This window comes from Bombina bombina, chromosome 2, assembly GCF_027579735.1.
Source record: "Bombina bombina isolate aBomBom1 chromosome 2, aBomBom1.pri, whole genome shotgun sequence".
NCBI classification, from domain to species: Eukaryota; Metazoa; Chordata; class Amphibia; order Anura; family Bombinatoridae; genus Bombina; species Bombina bombina.
This window is the reverse complement of record NC_069500.1, coordinates 751,949,264-751,965,583: the sequence shown is the minus strand read 5'-3', so window position 1 is coordinate 751,965,583 and position 16,320 is coordinate 751,949,264. Positions and strand designations below refer to the sequence as shown.

At 39.9% G+C, this 16,320-nt stretch overlaps 1 non-coding gene across 1 annotated transcript; it reads right to left on the bottom strand.

Moving 5' to 3' along the window:
• Positions 1–5,181: 5,181 nt before the first annotated feature.
• Positions 5,182–5,292, bottom strand: LOC128650619 (U5 spliceosomal RNA). The gene has a single exon (XR_008400897.1). It is a non-coding gene; the product is annotated as a U5 spliceosomal RNA (small nuclear RNA).
• Between the last annotated feature and the right edge of the window lie 11,028 nt (positions 5,293–16,320).

The following is a 16,320-nucleotide window of genomic DNA, read 5'->3' as shown; positions in this document are numbered from 1 at the left end:
GTCTATGCCTTATTTGCCACTACGAAGTGACACTAAGCTTACCTTATGAGACAACACTAAGCTTACCTTACGAGACGACTCAGCCTACTTATGGTAACATTTTGCTTGACTTTATACTAAGACCGCAGACATACTGTGCTCTTCTTTTGTATATATTTTGATGGATTCAGTTTTTAGGATATGCTCTACAGGGAGCACTTTGTATTTTCTTGTTTTTTAGCCATAAAGAACCACCATTATTTAGCAAACTGCAGATAGCATGTCGCTTTAAAGGGACACTGAATACATTTTATGAGCATCCCAGCCTCCCTCTAGTCATGGGTGAAAACTGCGTTCCAGTGCTGATATAGGTTTGCACATGTGTAGCAACTCTACTTCAGATACCTGCAGTGTAACCTAGGTTCCAAAATGGCAGCACCCATAATTAGAAGGGGTTACAAAAAATGTATTTAGGCCTAGATTACAAGTGGATTGTAAAAATGTTAGCAGTCGGAAAGCCAACAGCCTGTTTTAAGTTAACATAACCTTATAATGAGGCAACTGTTTCTTATTTAGTGAACACAGCTTGAACCCTGGCTCTTCCTGGAAGTAAGTTTTTTTGTGTGTGTGTGGCTATAATTAATCTGGTTGTCCGTATTACTTAAATATTGACCATAGTAGATTGCAGTAAATGTTGTGTATTGCTGGAAAAGTAGGTCACTTAATGTCTGTAGCAATGAGTTGTATAAATGGATATAACAAAGTAAATTTGTATTACATTACAGGAGAGTAATGGACTCACCACAGGTTGAGCTTATTAACTTGTCAAGCAATATGTCGGCATTCTCCATATTCTATGTGTTGCACACTTGCTTTGGGATATATAGCTGTACTGGATGATTTATAGCCCTTACCCAGACATTTAATTGAAATCAATACACATGTCAGTCATTCCACAAAAGTGCCAAGAGAAGCGAAATGATTAATAAGGTCACATACAACTTTAAGTAAACCAACACCCCAAAATGTTTTTCAAATCACCATCAATGTTTCTCTTTAAAAGGTCAATGATTTTATAAAGGATATACAATTAAAGAAACAGAATATCAACTGCTGGAGAGAGTAACATTAGACATACAAATTAAGGGATTACAGCTAGAAGAAGATACAGCTGGATTGGATGTTATTAACCAATTCAGGGCAAAATTACGAGTGGCACGCTAACAGTTACCCTCAAGTGAAAAGGGTTTATTGAGGCTGTTTTCACGTTGGATTTACCACTTGTATTACAAGTGTGAACGCTAGAATGATAACCGCGTCCTAAGAGCTGTGGATAACGAAACAAAAAAGTATCCCAAAACACTTGCAAATACACAACAAAGTACAGTTACACTCATTATAACTCTATCCAATAAAAATGATTTTTTGTAAAATTGCATAAAAAAAAGTTATAACGGCTCAAAGATAGGAGGTCTTAGGATTTTTTTTTTTATACTGCAAATGGCTTTAACATATAGATAGAGACATACATATACAGTACATCTCTCTCTCTTAATTTTTATTTATATAGAAGACCAGTGAGTGCTGTCTTTTTTTTGCACAATAGATACTCTTTTTTGACGTTGCACCCTGGCAGATGCTTTAAACTACATGGTGTGTAGTTCTAACCAGGGCTTTATATATATATATATATATATATATATATATATATATATATATATATATATATATATATATATATATATATTAAGGAATAAACATATTCTTCTATGTAAAGAAGATTGGAATGTGAAATATTCATATTTTCATGTGGGTTAGCGCACTTGAGAATATGCGATCGGGTTTATGCGCGAGTAGGGTGTAAGTTTTTTTCCACTTTTTTTGCTCCTTTGATTTTTATGGGGGAATAGGTTATATAGGATAGTCTAAGTTTTGCTTTTAACGCACATTGGGTTAATGTGCAAGTTGAAAACAGTTTACTTTTAACTCATAATACGAGTGCAACCCGATGCATGCAAAAGGCTTCTTCTAGCGTAGTTAGAAGTTAGAAATGTTTTACTTTCAGCTTGTAATACGAACGCTACCAGACTTATGCAAAAAGCTTACTTCTAGCTGAGTAAGCGTGCGAGCGGGAACATTAGATACCACTCCCCTTGTAATCTGGCCCTCAATTTGCATAATGTTGCACAACGAGCTGTTCTTGTCACACAGGGGAATCGCCAATCAACAATCCCCCACTCTAAAGGCTGAAGATCAGTAGTGGCCTAGTGGGCAGCTTTCAGTGGGAATAATGGTGACATCACAAAGGGGCAATGCCACTGTAGCTGCTAGAGAACTCAATCTCAGCCTGCTCTTTCAAATAGCCGTGGTCTTGTAAAGCACCAAGCCCCCCAAAAAATAAAAAAGTTGAAAAGGTAATACAATAGGGTTTTACTGGGGGTGGGTTAGGGACATATATAAAAAAAAAGAAATATTTATATAGCCACACTAAAGTTTATTTTATAGTTGACAAGTCCCTTTAGAAAAAAAAATATGAATATGTTGCCTCTCATTCAAAATCAAGCAAACCTGCTAATTAACAACAAAACTCGCTTTAAAATCAGGAGGAGGTTTTCAAAATCAATCGGTCCGGCTGACATACACAGCTCATTCACCCATGTGTGAAATCCTGCAGAAAATATATAAACGGCTGCAATATTGGCTTGGAATGCTATTTAATAAGCAAGTGACAATACATATACTTGTATTCTTGCTGCAAACCTTCACTACCTACTTGCTGGCAAGCACCAATATAAGCAATGGAGGAAATAAAGCCAGACAGCAGAGCAGATAAGAGTACTTGTATATGCAATAAAGCATTTAATATTTGGTTAAATTCAAGATTTATGGCCAGATTACGAGTGGAGCACAAAATTGCGCTTATGCGATATTTGAGCTCCACTTGTAATTCCAGCACATGCAATTGTGCGCAATGAGAACATGACCTTAAGTTTGTATTGCTAGGAAGCTATGCCCTCAGTAGAGCATGCTTCCATAGGCTCCAATGGGAGCTTTGTTCTCATGCCGTGAGACACAGCATGAGAACTAGCGCAGCAGAGGGGGTAAGTCACGTAACTTTTGGCAGCAGATTGTAAATAACAAAATTTATGCTTACCTGATAAATTTATTTATTTCTTGACACGGTGAGTCCACGGATCATCATCAATTACTGTTGGGAATATCACTCCTGGCCAGCAGGAGGAGGCAAAGAGCACCACAGCAAAGCTGTTAAGCATCACCTCCCTTCCCACAAACCCCAGTCATTCAAACGAAGGGAAGGAGAGAAAGGAAATAACACAAGGTGCAGAGGTGCCTGTGGCTTATACTGAAAAAACAGGGGGGGGGGGGGGGGGGGGGCTGTGGACTCACCGTGTCAAGAAAGAAAGAAATTTATCGGGTAAGCATACATTTTGTTTTCTTTCTAATGACACAGTGAGTCTACGGATCATCATCAATTACTGTTGTGAATTAATACCCAAGCTAGAGGACACAGATGATAAGGGACGGACAAGACAGGTAACCTAAACAGGAGGCACCACTGCTTGACCAACCTTTCTCCCAAAGAAATCTCAGCCGAGGCAAAAGAATCAAATTTATAGATTTTGAAAAAAGGAAAACCAAGTCACAACCTCGCCAAATTGAGCCACAGAGGCCTCAATCTTGAGGACTCGAGAAGAAGAAACAGCCCTTGTGGAATGGACTCTAATCCTTCAAAAGGCTGCTGCCCAGCAGTCTCACATGCCAAATGATAATACTTTCCCACCAGAAAGAAAGAGAAGATGCAGTAGCTTTACACACAGGCAAACAAGCAATGAAGAAAACAGACAAAAAAATTATAGTCGCCTGCAAAGGAGTTTACTAGCCCACACAACTTGTAAGTTGTGCAACAAACGTTCCTCTTGAGAAGGAGGAATAGGACAGAGAAAAGGAACAAACAATTCCTGAATAATTATTCTATCCGAACAACCTTAGGCAGAAAACCAAACTTGGTACTAAAAAAAATACCTTAACTGCATGAAAACATGAGATAAGGAGAATCACACTGCAAGCTGAGAGTTCAGAGACCCTCCGAGCAGAGAAATAGCCATTAGAATAACATCTAAGGGAAGTGAAGGCTCAACGAGCCTGCAGAAAAACCTTAAGAACACAATTTTAATACAGGCATGATCCTGACTAAGGCCTGGCCAAGGATTGAACATACAGCAAGTCCGCCAGGCGTATGAGCAGCATAGCGGATAACGCAGAAAGACAAGATCCTCGAGATCCCGATTTTATTTCAAAAATCCTTTAGACTCACATCAATAAGGATATATACGTCATATTTTATGCAAAATCTTTCAAGGGACCGGCAATGAGCCTGAACCATGGCCTCAATGACCGATTTGAAACTTCACGCTTAACTAAATCAGGCGCTCAATCTTCAAACAGAAGCTTTAGAGAAAGATCTGTGGATAAAGGAAGGGCCCTGAGGTAGAAGGACACTCCTCAGAGGCAGCTTCCAAGGTGAAACAGATGATCTCTACTAAGTCTGCACCCCAGGACCTGCAGAATCACACAGGAGCTGAGAATCACCTATGCTCTCGCCTAACTGATACAGGCAATAAAATGTGGAACGAGAGAAACAGAGGCCAGAGCCTCTATTCGATCCGCTTGTGGATCCATGGCCCTGAATCGCACCTCAGAGCTTGGAATCCTGCTGAGACGCAATCAAGTCCAGCTCCACACCCCCTACTTTGAGAGTCAGACTGGAAAATACCTTCGGATGGAGCACCCACTCCCTGGAAGTAAGTCTGTCTGCTAATGGTGATCCAGCACAGCAGCTGGATTCGAACCCATAACCTTTGCGAGTAAAACCTCAGCTAACAACCAGGCTACATTGGCTGCTTCCGTTCCCGCTTCCACGTTGTCCCACCTGGAATGAGTATGGCCTAGGATAACCATTGTGGGCTTCCACCCACTGAACCATCCAAGTCACCTCCTCTATGGCTTAGGGAACTCTGAGTTCCTCCCTGATGGTTGATGCAACCAATGAGGTGACATTTGCTACTGGAAACAAGATAAAGACTATTCAAGACATGTCTCCAACTCTGAGTCTTCTAAAGGTCAGGGAGGCAATCTGCTCGTAAAGGCTGAGTGGAGATCTGAGCCTGTGGCTCCGTCTTAGCTCTACCATGTAGAGCCTCAAAAATTATTTAAAACTCATAGTTGTTTCTCTCCATGGAAATCTTTATAAAATGTGAAAGATTTATATGATTTAAAGAGAAAACAGAGAGCTACACTGTGTGCTTATTTTAAGCCACAATCAGTTCTGAAACAAGTCCCAGACGGTGACCCAGCCCAGCAGGATGACATCCGCCCGACGCACTCGCCCTAGGATGGATACTCCCAACTACGGGAGAGAGAGATTAATCTCGATCTATCCTTTGCGACAGATCGCAAGTCCTCCTTCTTATGGAGAATAACAAGGGAATGATGTCCATGGCTTATAAGACCAATTCCCTTCATACTCTTCTTTAAATAGCCTTTCCTTGTAGGCAGAGAATTCAACAACAGATCTCATCGGCCTAACTAGAGCCACTTGAAAGATAAAGGAAACACAACTTCAACTAAATCCAAAACTTCCAACCTTCTGGTTGCAAAGTGGAAGCTATCTACCGGACCACAAGAACTCTCCGTTGACCGGGCAGAAGAATTAAAACCAGAGTGTTAACTACTCTCTCAAATCCTCTTGTAGAGAGAGGAAGGAATACGTCCTTGATTATCTGACCTCAGATAGAAAGTTCTCCTAATAGAGAATCTATCAAGATCCTAAATAATTAATCATAGACACGACAAGATAAACCCATCTCCAGAATTAATTCCCAATCATGGGAAAGTATATTGGGCAAGATCTTGGGAACAGAGAATATGCTCAACTAAAGGAAGACACATGAACCAAATAATTTCAGAAATCCCTGCAATATCCCAAAACCAAAAAGGTCTTTCAAGGATGACGAAACTCAGACACTTGACTGAATTTCAAGAGAGCAATAACGCCCATCCTTCAGGTCTATGTATGTTATAAACAGACCCTCTTGAACTGCAGAAACTATAAGGCCTAGGTGGTATCTGCTGACCAAGATCTCAGTCACAGTGCCCAAGGCCTATCAGAGCAATCTGGAAGACAATGCATTGCTCCAAATAAACCTCCAGCTTATTATTGCACCTGCCAGCCCATGGATCCGTAAGGAGCAGATATCTCCCATAGAGATTGAAGTACTCTGTGCCATAGCAGCACAGTCCAGTAGGGCATACAGTAAACAGGGAGACAAGTATCCCTAGATATTCTTGTGAAAATATCCGCAGTCTGTCTATAGACACTTCCTCATAAGAAGGAACATAATAGTGGACCTATCCAAGGTTGACAACGACAGGCTTATCAATGTCATTCAAGTAGCTAAAACCTCCTTTAACGGTACACGAGGTGAATAAGCATACATTTGAAGGATACCACTTCAGTATCAGACAAAGGAATTATACCATCCGCATCTGAGATTTTACCCTCTCTTCTTACCCGACTTAGGGGAGAGAGCAGTCTGAAAAGTCGAGCAGAAACCTTACTATCTGAAAATTTTAAAGTCCTCTTGCGTTTTCACTGTAGGTAAGGGGAAAAAACAGGTAAAACCACAGATACAGCAGAGGATACCTGAGCTGCAGAATCTGTAGGCAAATATACTCCCCCAGGAGATTGAGAGGAACCGCAGGGTACTGCATGTGATGCCAGTGAAACTTGGAGATGCTAAAGGAGAAGCTGTTATGAACAGCCTCATCCAAGGAGACATTGGGCTCAGAGGTTAAATATATCAAATTTTTGCCACTGATTAGACCATTGCTTAGAAAAACCACAGCAACACACCTGTCCTGTTAATATATTATAACTGACAGGAAAGGTATGAGTGACAGCTGTATGTTGTAACTCAAGTCATCCTAATTACATAGGAACAGTATTCTGTTGTATTAAAAAAAGATGACCATCAAACAGACTTAAGCCCACATAGGCTGAAAGAGCACAACAGACTTAACCCCTTATAGGCTGGAGCACTATAGGCTGGAGTTTAATTAAAAAAAATTAAAACATAGTGGCATCATAAATATAAAATATATTATAGGATAAGGCTTCCTGACTGTGTGTTTATTAGCAAATTAAAACGGCAGGAATAAAGCCTTTATTCCCTTTTCAACATGAACAGCTGTTGAAATGAATCATTAATAAATAGAAGGCACACAGCAACTCCTGCATTGCATGAGCCTTCCAGAGGAGAGCCGAAAATGGTGATTCCCCGCCACTATCAAAGGAAGGAGGCGGAACTCGTCTGCATCAACTACGCGAAAAGACAGAGATAAAGCACGCAGAATAATTATCTTGCGCCTCATCCTGTCATAGCCGCCATTGAAGGTAACTGCTCTGGCAGTCCAATAAAGAGAGCGCATCAAAAAACCCTACACACAGTAATGAAAAAACGCATAAACCCAAAAGGAAGCCTAACACTGAGCCGCTCAGCAAATTAAGAGCGTGCCCTTACTTGTCAGGTTGGAAAACCCTCCTAAAATTAGCATTCTCTGTGTAGCAGGATTAAAAACCCTTTTAATGTAGTTATAGGAGCTTAGTTAAAAAAAAAGGACGAGTAACGCTGCACTCGGTTTGCCCACAAATTGCCATTAACCCCTAATGAGTCCTATATCAAAAACAGGGAATACTCCATAAAGATTTATCCCCTAGTCTCTTGGTCACCAGTGCCTGCATCCTGCCTGAAATATCCTACCCCAGGATATATACGTGTCCCAAGAATTGCAGTCTATTTTCTGAAGTGCAAGTCCTCCATAACTATAGAAGACTGAGCACTTACCTGCAATTCCCCATCCAGCAGGGGACTGCCTACCCAGCGTGAGAGGATGTCGCCCCTTACAGAGGCCTGTAGTAAAAAGAAAGACAGAGTAAACTTACTCAGGCTTTCTATACCAGGGCAGCATAATGTTAGGAAAACGCAGTGAGGCCCACCTCACAAGTTCCCAACTGCTTAAAAGCCACCACAGCCCTCCTGAAGAGACTAACATGGAGTACAGTTATACCCAATGTGATGGAAGATCAGAGCAATCCTGCCCTAACTTCATAACAAAAAAATCTTGATAGAAGAAATCTTTAATAGACACCTAATTACTTCACCTCCTCCTTGCACTAGAGGCAAAGAGAATGACTGGGGTTTGTAGGAAGGGAAGTGATGCTTTGCTGTGGTGCTCTTTGCCTCCTCCTGCTGGCCAGGAGTGATATTCCCAACAGTAATTGATGATGATCCGTGGACTCACCGGGTCAAGAAAGAAATACAGTAAATTTATCAGGTAAGCATAAATTTTGTTATTTACAATCTGCGGCCCAAAGCTGTGTGACTTACCCCCTTCGCTGCGCTAGTTCTCATGCTGTGTCTCACGGCATGAGAATGAAGCTTAGGGCCAGATTACGATTGGTGCGCAAAATTGCGCTTACACGATATTTGAGCTCCACTTGTAATTCCAGCTCATGCAATTGTGCACAATGAGAACTTGACTTTAAGTTTGCATTTCTAGGAAGCTATACGCTCAATAGAGTGTACTTCCATAGGCTCCAATGGGAGCTTAGTTCTCATACCGTGAGACACAGCATGAGAACTAGCGCAGCAGATTGTAAATATATATGTATACGCTTATATACATATATCTTTATGTGTTAATATGTGTATATACACATATTAATACATAAATATATATGTATATAAGCGTATACATATATATTTACTGGGAATACACACTTCCCATAGACCACAATGTAAAGGCACCTTTCAGCCCCCAAAAACTGCTTAGTGCAGTTATTAAAAAAATAAATAAAGATGCTACATTTATTTTTATTAGTAAGCAACACTATTCCTAGTTTTGGGGCTAATTGGGGGACATTTATAAAAGATCTGAGTGTCAATTGCTACCGCAAGCTTGCAGTAGTAATAACCAGCCACTTGCAATGGACAAATTAGCACTTCACTTGCAATCTAGCCCTTAATCTTTTTTATGTTTCTAGGCACACAAGGTAAGTTACAGAAAAAAACACTGACAATTAGAAAAAATGTTTAAAAACAAAACACTTTGAAATAAAACACCCTCATTTCTTTTTTTTTTTTCCAATTTTTTTTCAATCTCTACTTGAAAACAGTTTGTTGTTTTCAAGTTGTGCTTGAAAACTCATTACCATTTGTGTGAATATTGGCATCATATTTTCCCTGCATATCTTTTTGGATATGCATCAAAATACAAGACAGATTTAAGCAAATCTGCTTGAAAATAGACAGGACGTCTTTTTGAATAGAGACCTTTGTCTGCATAAAAAAACTGTGATTTTATTTCTGCTCTGGCACAAGGTGCCCCTCTAGTTTTTATTACAACCCCCAAAAGTCAGTATAGACTCCTTGTGCAATTTTAAATAAACTTGATAACAATTTAGGGCTTAATTACAAGTGGAGCGCTAAATTATCATGTGCCCGGAAACAAGCAAATTTGCCCGTTTGGGGGCGCAATAAATAACGAGCCATTACAAGTGGTAGCAATTAGCGCTCAGAAAATTAACCAGAGATTAATTGGCTAATTTTCTAAAAGTACCCCAAATGCCCTCAAAATAGAGGACATTGTATTTTTTGATTTAAAAAATTTTGCTTTTTTTTTAAATAAAAAACAACTGCACTAGGCAGTTTTGGGGCTTTAAAATTGGCGGGTGTGTGGTGTTAGAAAAAAAAACAGCATTGAAAAGTGCTTTACATTGCGGTCTATGGGAACTGTGACAAACTTGTTTACTCGGACAGAGCATATGCATTGGCATAAGCTCCATAACCTTCAGAATGAACTATTCTAATATTTATAAGTACATCTGCTAAAAAGATATTTTATTTCTGTTTTAATAAAATTGTTTTGAAAATACATAGCATTGGAATATAGGTACAAGGTATATACTAGAAGAGTTAGTTACCGCATCTGGCCAAATGGGACAAGCCCAGGTACCACGTCAAGGTCTCTTCCAAAACCTGGGTCCCTAATACAGCCATACAAATGCCAGCTCTCAATCAAACAAACTGGGAACAAGTCAGGGTTCACAGACTTATGTAATCACCCTAGACATATACAAAACACGGAAGGGGACTGCACTCTCAGACTGGACTGGATACACATCCTATGTCCTATGTCCCCTTCCATGTTTTCTAAATATATATATATATATATATATACACACACACACACACACATATATTCATATATATTACACACACAAACATCTATATATATATATGCAAACATACACACCCAAGCAGACATTGAGAGAGGGATAAATCTGAAATAGTTAAATAGGAAATAGGAGGTCAGAAGGTGAGAAATGAAGGTGTATTTAACAACTATTTGCGACTGAAACCCAAAGTAGCTAGTTGCTGCTGAGTTAGTTTATAGAGACAAGTACGGTTTTCACCATTACCATACAATCAGGTTGCTAAAGGACAGATTCTGATTTCGTAATCAAGTATTTCTCTTAACACTGAGGACTTCAATATAAATTATTTTCTTAAAGGGACAGTCTACATCAGAATATTTATAGTTTTAAAAGATAGATAACCCCATTATTACCCATTCCCTAGTTTTGCATAACCAACACAGTTATATAAATGCACTTTTTACCTCTGTGATTATCTTGTATCTAAGCCTCTGCAAACTGCCCCCCTTATTTCAGTTCTTTTGACAGACTTGCATTTTAGCCAATCAGTGCAGGATCCTAGGAACTCCATGTGCGCGAGCACAGTGTTATCTATATGAAACACATGAACTAACACCCTCTAGTGGTGAAAAACTGTCAAAATGCCCTGAGCTAAGAGGCGGCATTCAAGGGCTTAGAAATTAGCATATGAACCTCCTAGATTTAGCTTTCAACTAAGAATACCAAGAGAACAAAGCAAAATTGGTGATAGAAGTAAATTGGAAAATAGTTTAAAATGACGTGCCCTATCTGAATAATGAAAGTTTGTTTTGGACTAGACTGTCCCTTTAATTAGCATACATGAGCATCACTGTTGTTTAAACATGCTACATTTATTTTTTATTAAAAAAGCAACACTATTCTAGATCTGAGTGCTAATTGCTACCACAAGCTTGCGGTAGCAATAACCAGCCACTTGTAATGGCTGGTTATTTATTGCACGCCGCAAATGGGCAGATAAGCACTCCACTTGTAATCTAGCCCTCAATCTTTTTTATTTTTCTAGGCACACAAGTTAAGTTACAGAAAAAAACTAAACTTTGAAATAAAACAGACCAATTTCACTAGTTTTTTTTTTTTTTTTCAATTTTTGCTTGAAAACAGTTTGTTGTTTGAAAAACAATGTCCTAGTGTGCACTTATTGCATATTTGATGACATCACAAGATGTGATATCACCTTTGACCTTGCAACAATTTGTCCTAGAAATTTAAAGTTATTCTTAAGGGAAATTCTACAGTTGTAGCTTGTATTATATTTACAATTATGTATTATAATTACAATGTATTTGTATTTTCACATAACACTAAGCTCATTTCAAAGCCGGAGATTTCTAAGCTGCTTTAGAGCCTGCAGGGCAAGCTAAAGGAATATGAAACCCAAACATTTACTTCTATCATCAGATTTGCTTTGTTCCCATGATATTCTGAGTTGAAGAGATAGCTAGGTAGGCTAGGTAGGCATCTGGAGCACTATAGTGCTGTTATCTAGTGCTCTTGCATATAGATAGCATTATTGCAAAACTGCTGACGTATAGTGCTCAAGACATGTGCACGCTCCTGGGCTTACGTCCATGCTTTTCAACAAAATCATAATTTATTCTTACCTGATAAATTTCTTTAATTCATTGTGGAAAGAGTTCATGAACCATAACAGTTGGGATTAAGCTACCAGCACCAATAGGCAGGCAGAAATCACCCACACATCAAGAGCTTTAATCCCTCCCACTTCCCTCAGTCTGCCGTAAAGGTATAACCAAGATAGGAGAAGAAACAGAAAAGCAGGAAGAACAAAGCAGGGTAATGAGGTTCATTCCAGAAGCATCAGATGACAATAAAAATAATATTGGGTAAAAAATTATCGTTTGAGAATAAATTATGATTTCATTCATAACAGTTGGGATCCAATACCCAAGCTGTGGAGTCCACAATATAATGAGAAAAAGGATGGGACCAAAACTGAACAGGCAGCATCATTAACCAGACACTGCTTCCTGGAAAACCTTCCTGCCAAAATCAGCCTCTGAAGAGGCAAAAACATCAAACCGATACAATTTTGTGACGGTATGGAGAGAAGACCAAGTATCAGCTTTGTAAATCTGTTCAATAGATGCCTCATTTATGAAAACCCACAATGTGGAAGCTGACCTTGTGAAACAAGCTGTGATACTATGTGGTGGAGGTTTCCCAACCTCCAAATAAAGCCGTGCAAATTATTTGCTTTATCCAAGAAGCCAAAATGACAGCTGAAGCTTTTTGACCCTTACACTATCCAGAAAAAATGAATAAGCAAAGATGACGACTTTCTAAAATCCTTAGTAGCTTGAAGAAAAACTTCAAAGCTCTAACTACATCCAAGTTATACAATAAACGTTCCTTATCATTCTTGGGAGAGGGACACAACTTGGGTACCACAATCTCCTGGTTAATATTCACAGAAGAAACAACATTCAGTAACAAATTCATAATGAGTTCTTAACGCTGCTTTCTCCTGATACCAAATAAGTAGAATCACATAATAAAGCAGAAAGTTCAGAAACCCTCCTAGCTGAAAAAATGGCCAAGAGAAACAAAGTAAGTCTCCTTCTTGAAAAGAGGCCAACTCTGTAGGGCTCGGAAGATTGCAGAAAGTTCTAATATATTTTTTGGCAACCTTGACTCCTGAGGTAACCAGATTCCTTGCACCTTCTGATACACCTAGACAGCCTCCCCAGCATGAAAGGCTGGCATCTGTTGTGATCACAACCCAAAAAGGTCTTAGAAAGGATGCTCCTAGGATTATAGACCTCTGAGATATCCACCAAGAAAGAGACTGTCTGGTCTTGTAATCCAAACAAATTGACTGAGACAAGTCTGAGGCATCTCCATTTCATCGGCTTAGCATCGAAAGTTGAAGGGGATGTGCGAAAAATATAGTGTCTGAAACTGCCACCATCAAACCAAGATTCCCATTTCTCTTACTGTTGACAGTAGTGCCCCCAAAACCTTGGTGTTGCTAGGCCAAAGGGAAGAGCTACAAACTTATAATGTTTGCCCTGAAATGCGAAACTTAGAAATGTGTGATGTTTTATGTGAATAAGAACATGTATGTATGCATCCTTCAGGTCTTTAGTCATATACTGTTCCTTTTGAACTAATGGAAGAATTGTGCAAATTGTCTCCATCTTGAAAGAGGGAACTCTCAGGAATTTGTTTACAGACTAAAAGTCTAGAATGGGCCTGAAAGTACCTTCCTTCTTTAGTACTATTCCGTTCTTTCTTTGGAACTGGCGCAATTACTCCCATGTGTTCCAGATCTTGAATACACTGCAGAAATGCCAAAGCTTTCACTGGATTTTTGGAAACATGCAACAGTAGGTACCTCCTTTGAGGAGGTCTGATCCAAAAGCCTATTCTGTACCCTTCTCAAAAACAGTTATACACCCAAGAGTCCCGAACAGACCTGGACCAGGCCTGCTGAAACAGGCTCAATCTACCAACGACCAGAGATATCTCTGGTATGGGACACACACCTCCATGCTGCCTTGGAGGAAGTTGAAGAAGGTTTCTTGGATTGCTTAGCTTTGTTACAAAAACCTCTGGTTTGGGGGGCAGAGCCAGCAGCTGGAGAGAGTGAACATACCCTGGCTTTGTGGAAGTCCATCATAGCTATGGAGAATCTGGAAGCTGTTTTCTGGGGCCTGATGGCAGATTATGAAAGAGATTTGCTGAAAGGATTGATAAGATCCTTGCTGCGTCACAATCGAGAGATGGTCTGACCTGCAATACATTACACAGCATGGCGGTGGTAGACATAACACCAGACGTGAGCGACATCACACAACAGCAAGTAGTGCCGTTGCCTACTTTGCAGCCCTCGCAGTCTCCATTTGAGTCTAGATTGGAGGAGGGGGTGAATATGGAGCGAGAGCTGCAGAAAGCTAAGTCAGATTCCCCTGCATCAGCCATACCACAAGGGGATTTGGACTTCCTGAATTTTCCCACAGATGCAAATGGAGAGACCGGTCTTCCTCACCCTGGGGGGAATGTTACCTTACTTTGTGGGGAGCAGTGGCGCAACGTCCGAGTGAATGTGCCTGGGAGTGCGGCCGGCTCCCATGAGTGCGACGCTGGTGTCTTGAGTGCTCTGTTCACGCCACATAGCCAGAGGGAATGTCTACCTGCTTTTGTGTACGAGGACATGGTATTTTGGCGTAGAGGTGAGGGGTAGCTGTTGGGCATGATTTTGCTATACATGTTGTGTAGCCCACCTCTTCTGTGCGCCTGAAACTGGAGACATAATGGCGGACTTGTCTCTTAGAATTGTGATATTGCTTCCCCCAGCTTGATAATAATAGCTGCTCTATATAGCTTTCGCAAAAAGGAGCTTATTACTGTTACTCTGTATTTTTTTTGTTCCTCCCCTCTGCCTAATTGCATGATAGTCCTGTGTCTCCTGCTCTACTAACCCAGATGTACGGGATGTATATTATTGATCACTGTAGGGGCTGTAGTATATGGGCTCAGACTAAGTTTGTTTAGTGATGTTGCTGGCCCCTTGCATGCAGTCCTTTTATGTGGTTATGGTATAGCACTTATATAAGTATTTCTATATTTCCCAGATTGCATGTACTACTTTGGAGCAATAGTTCCTCTTCTTAGTAGCCCATAATATATTGCTTGCTCCCTGGATCAAGGTGGGAAACTAAACAGTCAGTTATTTAAGGGGAACTTTCATTTTATGCCCCCTATTTTTTAACATTAGAACAATAAGCTACGATAACTGGGTACTCTGTTTTCTATTTTGACATGTTCTTAGGGAACTTAACTATTACTATTATACAGTTTTACTATATAGTAATTCATTGTTTAGGAGCACTATTCAGGAGTCCAATAACTCTACTTCCTTGGTTGGGAATATTGTGCAAGGGCTCGACTGCTTTTAACACTTAGCTCCATATTGTAATAATGACATTATTCTATATGCTGTTTTACCCTGCATGTTATCAGGTTTTCATGATCACAAGAGAAGTTGCATAAAGGCTCTTGCCCCCCCCCCTCCCCCCATACTTTTGAGGGTTACTTGTTATAGGGATATATTGCATATAATAGATTTCATGCTGCATAAAAACATAATTTATGCTTACCTGATAAATTTATTTCTCTTGTAGTGTATCCAGTCCACGGATCATCCATTACTTATGGGATATATTCTCCTTCCCAACAGGAAGCTGCAAGAGTCCACCCACAGCAAAGCTGCTATATAGCTCCTCCCCTAACTGCCATTACCAGTCATTCGACCGAAAACATGCAGAGAAAGGAAAACCATAGGGTGCAGTGGTGACTGTAGTTTAATGGAAAAATTACCTGCCTTAAAGTGACAGGGCGGGCCGTGGACTGGATACACTACAAGAGAAATACATTTATCAGGTAAGCATAAATTATGTTTTCTCTTGTTAAGTGTATCCAGTCCACGGATCATCCATTACTTATGGGATACCAATACCAAAGCTAAAGTACACGGATGATGGGAGGGACAAGGCAGGTACTTAAACGGAAGTTACCACTGCCTGTAAAAAACCCTTTCTCCCAAAAATAGCCTCCGAAGAAGCAAGGTATCAAATTTGTTAAATTTGAAAAAGTATGAAACGCAGACCAAGACTCCGTCTTGTAATCTGTTCAACAGAAGCCACATTTAAAAAAGGCCTAAGTGAAAACCACAGCTCTAGTAGAATGAGCTGTAATCCCTTCAGGAGGCTGCTGTCCAGCAGTCTCATAAGCTAAATGAATTATGCTTTTTAACCAAAAAGACAGAGAGGTTGCTGAAGTCCTTTGACCTCTCCTCTGTCCAGAATAGACAACAAACAAGGTGAATGTTTGATGAAAATCTGTAGTAGCTTGTAAGTAAAACTTTAAAACACGAACCACGTCCAAATTGTGTAATAGACGTTCCTTCTTTGAAGAAGGATTAGGATACAAGAATGGAACAACAATCTCTTGAGTGATATTCTTGTTAGATACCACCTTAG